This window comes from Arvicanthis niloticus, chromosome 23 (genome assembly GCF_011762505.2).
Source record: "Arvicanthis niloticus isolate mArvNil1 chromosome 23, mArvNil1.pat.X, whole genome shotgun sequence".
Lineage (NCBI taxonomy): Eukaryota > Metazoa > Chordata > Mammalia > Rodentia > Muridae > Arvicanthis > Arvicanthis niloticus.
This window is the reverse complement of record NC_133430.1, coordinates 36,224,059-36,235,617: the sequence shown is the minus strand read 5'-3', so window position 1 is coordinate 36,235,617 and position 11,559 is coordinate 36,224,059. Positions and strand designations below refer to the sequence as shown.

Sequence of the window (11,559 nt, the reverse complement as noted above, 5' to 3'; positions counted from 1 at the left end):
GTTCTCAGTCTTCCTCACGCTGCGACCCTTTAACACAGTTCCTCATGCTGTGATGACCTCCAACAATAAGATTATTTCATTGCTGCTTCATAACTGTAACTTTACTACTGTTATGAATCATAATGTAAATACTTTTGGAGGTATAGGGTTGCCAAAAGGGTCATGACCCACAGGTTGAGAAATTCTGATCTAGTGTTTAATGGATGTTTTTTAACTTAGTGCGTCTCTCTTTTTTAATAGGGAAAAAAATCCGATAGCTTCATAGAAGGAAGAGTCAAATAATCAGTTATACTTCAAAGAAAACATGCCTTCAAGTCAGGGGAGGAGGCAGGGAACAAGAAAATCACAGAGGACCCCTTGAGCTAAACACACATAAGAGGGGCCCTGTGAGGACTGGGAACTGTAGGAACTGAGAGGAAGAGGCCACTGGTGTGGGGACAATGAGGCTCCAGATCCCTGGGGCTGTGTCCACTGTCCAGAGCTACAGTAAAATGAATGCTTGGTTTGTTCAATGTGACGGTTGTTATCCGAGAACATAGGAGGTGACCAAGAGAGGACCGAGGCTATTCCAACTACATAGCAAGTTCAATACCAGCTTGGGCTACATGAGACCTTGTTGGAAAACTAAACTAAACTAAACTAAAGCTCAAATGAACAAGAAAAAAAAAAAAAAAAGCCTGGGTCCTTGGGTAGAGAGATTTCAGGCATTGTGGGTAAGGCAAAAGGTTGAGTCAGGGCAACAAGACCTTCCCACCCAGCAATGAACCCCCACAGCCCCTGCCTAATAAACACCACGGATGTTTATTAGGTTAGGTCTTATTAAAACACTGGGGCAGAAAAGTAATCCCCACACTAGTGCAAACAGAAGAAATTGTCCCATAGCCTCAATCAGATACTAAAATAATTTTCAATGTGGAAAATTTTTTTCTTAATAGGAAATGGAAAATTACAGATATAGAATCATACTGTCTTAGCTGCAAGGGACCTTAGAGGTCATCGGTGGAACCTCATACCTACTTCTGGAGTTTGCATCACAACACCCTTGTTGTCTTCTGTTTAGATAGTCCTGAGACCTGGCCCCTTCTCAGCACCTCCAAGGAAGTTTCCCACTCATGGTTGGGCAATTGGTAGTTCTTAGGTTATACCAAATACTTGTTCTGGAAACTTCTACCCTTCAGTCATAGTTTGAATAAGTGCATTCCCTCTGCCACGTGAGCAGTACTGTGAGTGTGCTGAGCATGTACATCTGATGGCTGGATCTTCTTCCAAAGTTAAGAATCCCTACTCTCTCCAAACATAAACATGATAATGCTTGGCCACGGAGAGCGTCAAACAGTAACGTAGAGCCTTCCCCATGGTCTCTTCTTGTCTGGAAAACTAGGACCCCCACATCAGGGGTCAGGGAGCACACTTCTCTTGAGGATGGCCCAAAGCTACACAGGGTGCTTCCATAACCCTGTGATTCTCTCATGGGAGGAGAGCCAGCAGTCACACACTATCAATGAATAGAATGATTTTATTATTTTTTTTAGGGTTTTTAAAAGTTTGAGTATTTTTAGAAAATAAAAGCAACATAAGCCCAACCAGTTCAACCAGACAAGACTGTGTTCCTACTAACTCAGCCATCCATTCTAATTTACTTTATGTATTTCTCAGTCACCTGAAGAATGGCAGAGTATTCCCATTGGATAACCGTTGGCCAATCCATAAGTCCTGTTTCTGTCTACCTGGGTCAATCGATCCAGACCATCATGGGAAGAAGACATGGACACTTCAGGCAAAAGCTGGGCACAAGATCATGATACAACCTTCACAGCTGTGAAGCTGGGCTACCTACTGTTCCATGCTCTACAGCTCACCACCCAGGGACATATGCACACTCATGTGCAGACACACATATGCGCGTGCGTGCACACACACACACACACACACACACTAATAAGCACATGTATATGTAGATTGTACACACACACTCATAAGCACATGTGTATGTGCATTGCACACACACACATACACACACACTCAAAATCTTGCCTATTAGTTGCCCCTCTCATATTCAGCTATCCATCAGGAGCAAGAATGAAAAAAACAGGTCTTTCCAAGAAGACTCCTAGAATCTCCTTGAAGGCTGGACAATTTTATGGTAGAGGTAATTGTGAGCAGCAGACAAAACAAGGCAAAGGTCTTATTTGGTTAGTCAAACCCAGTTTACACCCTTTGTTCACTCAGCAAAAGCATTGTTAATTAACCAGGACCAGAAAATTTGAATAGACTTCTTGATAAATAAATCTGTGAGGGTAGTCTCAAATCATAATGGTTACAAGTCCTATTTCTAATAGAGAAGAAAAAAAATCACTAAGATGTTATACAAGAATCATTTATTATCTATAAACCAGGATGGCATCTGTCACAGAGTCACAGAAGTATATATTCACAGGGATATATGTAATTTTTCCTTCTAAGGCAAAGTCTCACACTCAGTAATACTCTTGGCTTGATTTTTAATTCTTTGAAGGGAATTCTATCTATATCATGCCAAAACCAAAGCCAATTGTCAAAATAATACTATTGGGTCTCTCTGAGAAAAGCTATGACAGACTGAAGCACTGTAGACAGTTTTCTTCCCGATTTCTTTTATATCCCCGTGCAAATGCACAAAAGATGAAACTGCATTTAGGAAGCCAAACTATCCTATTTCCTTTTAAGTCTCACATTAAAATAATTTGAAGATACAACAGACATCCAACCACATCAGGGAATGGTTATGAAATGCCAGGAAACTGAGATAGGTACTCAACCTAGTCAATGAACCACAAACGCTAACCTTTGACCAGAAACCCTGCTGGTTCCTATGAGTGTGATAAAAATCTGGGAACACACCCCTGAAAAGGAGGAAGGGCATTAGAGAGCCAGGTAGCTCTCTGATGTGTGTGTTTTCAGAGAAGGCCAGCTCCAGGGGGACTGGAAATGATCAACCTTCATTTGGAGGGGAAAAAAAAGTTTCCTCTCTGGATCCTCCTAGGTTATGGTAGAGCCCATTCTTCAGGCCTCTCCTCCTTCTTAGCTGTCATAACATGGCTATGGGAGAGATATGACGATTCCCTCCACAGCTCATAATACAAACTATACTATATAAATTATAAAATTCTATCTGCCAGAGAAAGGGCTGGATATCCAAGTGTGTTGGAAAAATCTGGAATGTGTTGCTCCATCGGAAAGTTGCCTCTCCGTTTAACTGTGGGCTTCTAAAGGTTGAAATCAACTCTAAGAATGATTCAACCTAAGCAGTCCTTGATAACCTTTTCTTTGAAGGCTCTCTCTTACAATAATGGGTGGGAGATGCTGGAGTTACCTCCCTCCAGGGTGCCTGGCAACAGATTACAGCAAAACTCTCACACTTCACTAGGCTTCTTATCTCTGCTTTCTCTGTACTTATGAGCTGTGGGATCTAAATTTTCCCCGAATCTCCATTTTCTCATCTATAAAATGGGGCAGCAACCTACCTCAGGATGATTCAAGGATTAGTTAGATGATGTTTGCATTTCGTCTTAGTACCAGGAAACACTGTCTATTGTTGAGTAATCTATGTATCTCCTTGGTGATTCATTCATAAGCTCAGGGGATTTGTGTAGAAGAAAAGAAGTCATGAAAGTCAGTGATTCTGCAAGTAGGCAGGGTTAGATTTCAGAACATCAGCACTGCTGGGATTCATGGGGCTCCTGCTCTTGCGACTCTCGATGGCTACATTCCCATAAGATGTTTAACTGTTAAACATTGGCTGAGTTATGGAAAGAGCAAGGTTCATTAAGGTACAGCTGAATCCCAGTATCACTTTCATCCACCATGTTGCCATGGAAATGGTACTCAGAAAACAAAACAAGAAATTGGAAAAGCCATTAAACATTTGAGCAATTCTATAGTGCCATATTTCCTTTTTATAACCGGTTGCATTTTTAAAGCAAGACCTTGTGTTTTTATTATTATTATTATTATTATTATTATTATTATTATTATTACTACTACTATTACTATTTATTTTAAGATGGTACCTAGGCTATCCTCAAATTCATTAGTTCAGGTGATCCTCCTGCATACGCCTTGAATACCTGGTACCACCTCTGTATACCACTATGCAAGGCTGAGAACTCACATTTAACAATAAAGAAAATTAAAACACTCTTTAAAACCTTTTTTTTCCTTTTCTTTTTAAATTAGACAACTATATCACATAAAGTTTGGCAACCAAAAGATTAATAAAATTTGTCATTCTGACATATATGGTCGTGCAAGCTTGTGATCCTGGCTCTTTGGGACTGAGACAAGAGGCTCTAGAGTTGAAGGTGAAACCTTGTCTCAAAAACAGTCTTAACCAAGGAGGTTGGAGGTGACTCAGCAGTTAAGGATACTTACTGTTCCACAGAGAACCAGGGTTCAGTTCTGCACCCAAATCAGGTGGCTCACAATTCCAGTTCCCAGGGATCCAATGTTCTCTTTGGCAGTAAGTAGATGCTCATAAATTCACATAGAGGCACACACATACACACATACACATGATTTTTAAATCTTTTTTTAAAAGACTAAAAATAAATAAATAAAAATTAAAAGCCGAAACTTCACCCTCTTAAGCAGCCACTGCCGTCCCTGCAGTTTCTCTTGAAATGAAGGTAACTGTTGAGACCAAATTATGACTTTTCTCATCGGTGCTCTTTTCCCAGTCTCTAGAATCTTTTACTGGCTTGTTATTAAACTAATAAAGCAAGCCATACATGTATACAAGTCAAGACGGGAAAAACAAATATACCTACTTCAGAGATTCTGTCAGTGAATGTAGGCTGCCTCGTGGCCTTTATTAACTTTGTGTGTGCTGGACAGACACCACATCTTAACTAACGTCAGCGTGAGCAGGGAGGGAACCAGGCCTGCCTCACTTTCCTCACAATAAATACATAATTTCCTTGGATTTTTCATTCCTGGATTGGTGCCATTTGTGGTTGTCATACACCCTGAAATCATTATCAACAGACCCGAGGAAAGCAACCAAAAGGCTGAGCGGTGTGTGTAAGCTGGCTATGGGGAAAAAAAAAAAACTGTCTGGTGTGCTTAGTGTATATCTATTAAGGAACCCAAATGTCAACACTGGCCTCTGTAGGATTAAAGAGAAAACAAAATATCAAAAACCAAACAAACGCCGTTTTCTGAAATGTGTGAGAAAGAGAGAAGTAAAAACAGCTCATGATGCTGTCTCACACAGAAGATAATGAACCTTAAAACTTTTTGCCAAGCTAATTCATGTTGGCAGAGAATGACAATAAGTTCACAAAATTGGGGGTATGGACAGCTAGGAGATGGGGTTACCAGACAAGATACAAGAGGAAATTCTGTTGAATTTTAATTGCAGACCAATAAAAATTCTTACTTGTCCATAATAAATGCAAACATAATAATTTTTGACACTAAAACTCTTTCTTTCCCAGAGCCTGTCCCCAGGTTGAGCAGAGCTTCAGCCTAGTCCCACCTCCAACCCGTGGGCTCCATCCACAGAAGCAAATGCAGTACCACATCACAGAAGAGGGCTCCTTGGATAATTTAATTGAATAGATGCCTAAATCAAGACACCTCCTCAAACAGACTGGCCCCCGCATTCCTTAGCACCTCCATTTTCCTTGTAAGGATTTCTTAGCATCCCTTCACCCTACAGCTGGACCCCAAGGACTTAATGAATGTTGGGTCACATGGATAGCCATGAAGACTGCTCACCAGCCTGCCGGCTTTTTCTAGGGCAACAACCATGCTTCCTACCTTCCTGTACAAAATGTGACTTCATCTGTTACAGGTCTTTTCCCATGGTAGTTCCATGTGAAAAAAAATCATTTTTAATACATGGTCCTGTGCAGGTAGGTGAACGAGAACATGACCGGCACACACACTAACTTTGGCCTGACCGAGTTTAGGCATCAGATAAATGTTTCAGTCCTGCTCAGGAAGTAGCTGGGTCATGAAATCAGATATGGGAGGAAGTTGGTCCATGGGAAGGCCCTTTCAATAGGGACTGTGAGGAGTGGGTGAGACAGGCTTGCAAGCCAGCCTGGGGCTTGGTGGGCAAATATGGATAACCAGAGGAAGCCTTGGCCTCCAGGTGCAAAATGTGTCCCTCTTGGGGGTCACTATGAGTTCAGCCAAAGTTTGTTGAGTTATTCTGTGAATTTTAAAGAGTAAAATATGACCTGGGGGCATCTGTGATGAACTTTTCTTAATGTGTTTATCCCTTGGTTAAAATTATAACAGTTTCTGGGAGTGAACCAAATCAGTCAACACACTGAATTCAGAAAATGTCTCCTGACTGCCGGAGAGCGGACTCTCATTTGTTTTGCCTGACCCTATGCTTTGCTCGTGGTAAGTTCGTAGCAAATGCTAGCTGAATGTCTAAATGAACACACAAATGAGTGGTTGGGGGACAATCCACTCTTCTTGGGTCTATGAACCTAGAATCAAAAAGCAGAAACCAAGCCCTAGAGCAGACAGAGCTTTACCACACACTGGTCTTGTGACCTGCACTCTGTGACCTTCAGCTGCTGTGGCTGCCGATGGGGATAATATGTTGCCTTAATAAGCAGTTTGGAGGAGCAAGGGCGATTTCATATCTGAAAGCCCTTTGTGATTGACAATAGGCTGTTGTACAGATCTAAGATAATCAGAAAGGATTCCAAGCTCAGTTCTCCCCACCTTTAGCTATGGGATCTTGCTCAAGTTACTTAACCCACCCAGACTTCTCATCTGCACACAAAAGTGAAGTGAGGCCCTTTGCACTTGAAAGAGTCAAGATGACCTTTTTCCTCCTGTTAATTTCTTTCCCCTGGGATGTCATTCTCTGTATTTTCCAAACAGACAAATATATTAACTAGGTGATATGTGAGCCCTTGATCTACCTATGATTGTTATTATTTGATGACACTCATTAAAGCAGGATAACTTCTGATTGGCCATATGTCTGTCTCTCTCTCTCTCTCTCTCTCTCTCTCTCTCTCTCTCTCTCTCTCTCTCACACACACACACACACACACACACACACACACAGCAGCTGCAGTAGCCTCTCAGGACTGCTTCCTTATCAGGATCCTGCCACCCAGGTGTTTCCTCATCTTAGAATCCACCCTCTAGGTTTCCTCAAATTGTGCCTTTCAGATGGATGGTACCCACCCTGACCTGGTGAGTGACAGGAAGTACTTCAGAGTGATGGTCCCAGCCACCTCTCAGGAAAAACACAGTGACCTCCCACACCCAACCTCCACTTCCAGGGCCTCAGATAGAAGCAGAAGCTCCCAGAAGCAGCCAGGAGCCCCATATATTGTTGTCTCTAAGACCTGTCTGTCTAAAATTGGAAGGTTGACTTTGGTTTTGATATTTTTTTTTTCTTGCTCAGATAGGTTCTCATATAGACCAGCCTGGCCCTGGATCAAGGATGGCCTGCCTGATTGTGATGTTTCTACCACCAGAATACTGGGATTACAGCTTGTGCCATCAAGCCCAGTGTATATGGTGCTAGAGAACAAACCCAGGGTTTCCTGCATGCTAGGTAAGCAAATCACCCACTGAGCTACGTCCTCAGCTCTTGGTGTGTGTGTGCAAGCACGTGTGCGTGTGTACATACATTAAAAACTCCTAGTGTGCTGATTTACACTGTTCATTCATGCCCTTCTTCACTTATGCACCCTCAGTTTCCTTTGGAAGATGTCACACTTTCAGAAACATTATAGAAGGTTTGTCTGTCAGTGTCAGAGCCACACAGGTTAAGGTCCCAGAGAGGGTCACACCAAGAATCCCAGATACCTCCCTCTGCACTCCTGTGGACATGCTGGGACCTTTCATCCCAGAGTCCTGGGACCAAGTCTCCTGTCCTTATCTTTTCACTGAGTCTCAATGCTTGTGTCCACCATGTGGACAGCTTTTAAGCCCCTCTCACAAAGCCTGGTGCTTGAGACAAAGTTAGCCAGGTTCTGTTCTTTGTCCATGTTTCAACAACTCTTCTGCTTGATATTAAAAATAGCTTTGTCTGGTCCAGTGAGATCAGGCTGGGAGACAGGCGCCTGCTGTTCTAATCTCAGTCTCACAAATAGCTCTTGATGAGCAGTGAGTCTCTCTCAGCACCTTCAGGGGCTCTGACCATAACAGACGGCCTGCCTAGTTACCTCTGAAGGTGGGACTCCTCTAGGCTGCTCCTGGGGTCCACAGGAGGCACGCGCGCGCACACACACACACACACATCTATTCCTATTATGGACCATTTTGGTGTCTCAGAACTAAGCCGCCATTGAGAGCATTCACCACACTCCCGGTATCCTATATTTCCCAGGCCAGAACCTACAAAAGCGTCCCTTGGGAGTCAAACTCAAACATCTATAGTAAACAGGCTGCTCCTCCCTGTCTGCCCTGCCCCCTCCTCCGTTCCCCACCCCTAATTCCACCTCCCGTCTTTCCCCCAAGCCCATCTTGTACTCAGTGAAAAACTGTAGACCCTTTGGTTGCCAAGGGAACCAAGCCTTTCATTCTGTTCCAGTGACTGGCTGGTTGGGGCTGAGGGGTAGGGCAACAACTGGTGCCCAGACCTTTGGAGCACCCCTCCTCACAATGCCCCCCTTTTTCTCAAAGGAGGAGGGGTGGGTTGCACCCCAGTTGCTTTTTCACCCAAGCCCAGCTGGGTGAGACAGAGCCCTTGGGCTCTCAGGAGTTCCTTGGCTGCCACTTCGGGGGATCCATGCTCCCCAGGCCCTTCTCTGGCCCTGGCCCTTTCCAGAGGACAATAGCCTCCACGCAAGGGAAAATTCCATCGCCCAGGGTTCAAGTCTCCAAGGAGTTGCTGGGGCCTCTGTTTAGCCTAGAGTGGGCTCTGAGGAGCCGCTGCAGCTGTCTGGCTTGTTTCCCCCTCTCGCTGTGTTTTCTCTTTAACCCCTGAGCTGCCAAGGGCCTGTTTTCCCCCCAGACAGTGCCTGGGAACTAAGAGAGGAAAGAAATAAGGCTTTGTTCCCTGGGGGAACTAATTGGGAAAAACCAGCAGTGTGGCCTACAGGGAGAACGCTCCAACCTCAGCACATGTTCACTGAAACCAGCCCTCTGGAGCTGTGAGCAAGAGGCTACGGAAAACCAGGGCTGCTCAAGCTGCTGAGAGCCATTTTCTCAAGCTCAGAATATGGGGGGGGGGGGGGCGCTACAAAGGTCTACACCTTCCCAGCTCAAGGCTCTAAGCCAACACCTGCTTTTCTCCCCCTGCTGTTTCTTCTAAGATCTGCACAAGAAACTCTGGAATAAAAATAGAAACTGGGGAGACCAAGGCATTGTGTTTCAAAATACTAGGTAGGTAAGTGTTAGATCTAGCAGCCCCATGTCAAAACTTACTCTCTAAAAACCCAGTAATTTTTCTTCATTGCACATCAGTAGCAATCAATCAACGTTTTTGTTACAAACAAAAAGTTCTGCTATTTGTCTTAAGATGGGATGAATTCTATGTACAGATCCATAAGGTACTGAAACTTTATTCTGACCCCTTTAGGAGTAGAATAGATTTCTAAGCAACTATCAATGCTTCCACTTATACAGGCAAGCCAGCCAACCATGACCAATGAGAAAAGAACATACTCCCACAGTGCAAGGACTGTCTCTGTGCTGGGAGACACCTCCTTCCCTCTCGGAGAGGAGAGCTCTGATCCAGATATGCAGACATTTGGGGTCTAACACAGAACCCAGTGGTTCACACTGGCCCTAGGAGTACACAGGTTTGCGCATACAGCAGGGAAGTCTGGCCCTGTTGGGTTCCTCTTGGTCTCAGCAGCCTTCCTTTAGTTCACGCTCTAGTATTCGATCTAGCAGTTCACCCTCTAGTATTCAATCCTGCAGACCACCCCCACCCCCGACCCCAACCCCAACCCAGTCCTGCAGCAGTCTAGCCTTCCTCTCACCCCCCAGAAAACTATTGTGCAAAATGAAGCAACCCAAAGCCCAGACGTGTCCATGAGCCTTTTAGGGTTCACATCTAAACCAGAGGAATTTCTCAACAAAGGCATTGAGAGGAAGGTGGAGTCAACCCGACACTCAGAACTCTTGAACTGGGCTGTGGCCCCTAGTCCAACATCTCACACTCACTCCATGCATGTGATCAAGCAGATGGAGCCCTGGATCCTGACCCTCCATCCACACTCCCATTAAGAGCTTCAGTGGCCAGAACAGACACTGAAAAAATCTTGGGGGTGTGAATCTTACTCACAGCTCCGAGATAAGCCATCTCAGAGATGGACTTGCTGCTGCATGTCATAACTGAAAAACCCGCATCCCCACACAAACACACACAAGTGTTGACTCTACATTGGATCATCTACACAATTTCTTTTAGCTCTGAAGAAAGAGCTGACTGTTGAGAGACTGGCCAGGGCTAGGGTGGAGCCTCAGTGTGCCATTTTCAGAGCAAAGGCTTTGGCTGGTGCCAGATTCTTTTCAAGTTGAATAAAATGGAAGAAAGCTAACCAACCCACCAGAATAATAATAGCTAGCACTGACAGAGCCACGGCACAGGAAGGCTGCTCTCTGGGTTTCATGTGTGTTCACTTATTTTCACTTCATAATAACCCTGTGAGGTACTAGTGTTCTATTTTATGGAAGAAAGGAAAGAAAGGATGAAAGGTAGGTTACAAACCAGCAAGTCCCGAGGACAGCAACTACTGTCTCCCAGAGAGACCCCCAACCAGGAATCTTAGACTGCATTGCCCAGGATCCTGGCCACACTGTCCCAAGAGAAGAAATCTGCAGAGGCCCTTGTGGACCCTTAAAGGTAACATGTGGTCAAATCTGGTATTTGAGGCTGGGAGTCAGATGGCCCTATTTCTCCGGTTCTGCCCTTCTAGGGATGAGCACTGCCCGCTGCCTGGGCTCAGCAGTCTCTACTGCTCAACCCAGATCTCTCGAGTACCTGCTTGTCTTTGGATTCTGTAAAGAATATGATGGATGATCCAGGAGCTGGCGTGAGAACGGGACCACAGACGGAGCAAGCCTGATAAATAACTACTCACCGCACACATGAGACTTAGTCTGCACGTTCCAGTGTTTTGGGAAATATGTGCTGTATTGAAATGTGTCTATTTGGGCCATGAGTAAGTGCAGGGGGAGGGGAGGAGAGACAGACGCCTTTTCCAGCTAATGAAATGAGGTTTCATGGAGGAAGACTCTTAGTCACACTTCCTGTTTCACACTGACCTTTAAAAAAGGAAACCCACAAGTCAACCTGTGCTAAGGCCTGCTTACAAAATCTACCCACAGGTATAATAAAGATGATCTAAATAAAGCCCACAGCTTCACCTGAATCAGTGGAAATAACGAGATCACTGAGAAGGACTGATGGCCAGAGATAAGGGGCATGGTGGTGTTCTATAAACTACAAATAACAGGGACACATGAGAGATGCAGATGGTTGATAAACAGGAATTTGAGCAGAAAGACTGAGTAAAGCCATCAGGTAAGCATGGCATTGGTCTCTATGTACTTAGGGCTTCACCACTAGTTATAAAAATTAGGAGA

General features: G+C 44.4%; 1 long non-coding RNA gene across 1 annotated transcript; it reads left to right on the top strand.

Moving 5' to 3' along the window:
* Positions 1-6,265: 6,265 nt before the first annotated feature.
* LOC143436641 (uncharacterized) lies at positions 6,266-11,333 on the top strand. Its single transcript, XR_013106522.1, has 3 exons — positions 6,266-6,393; positions 7,421-7,573; positions 10,890-11,333. It is a non-coding gene; the product is annotated as an uncharacterized LOC143436641 (long non-coding RNA).
* Positions 11,334-11,559: the final 226 nt, after the last annotated feature.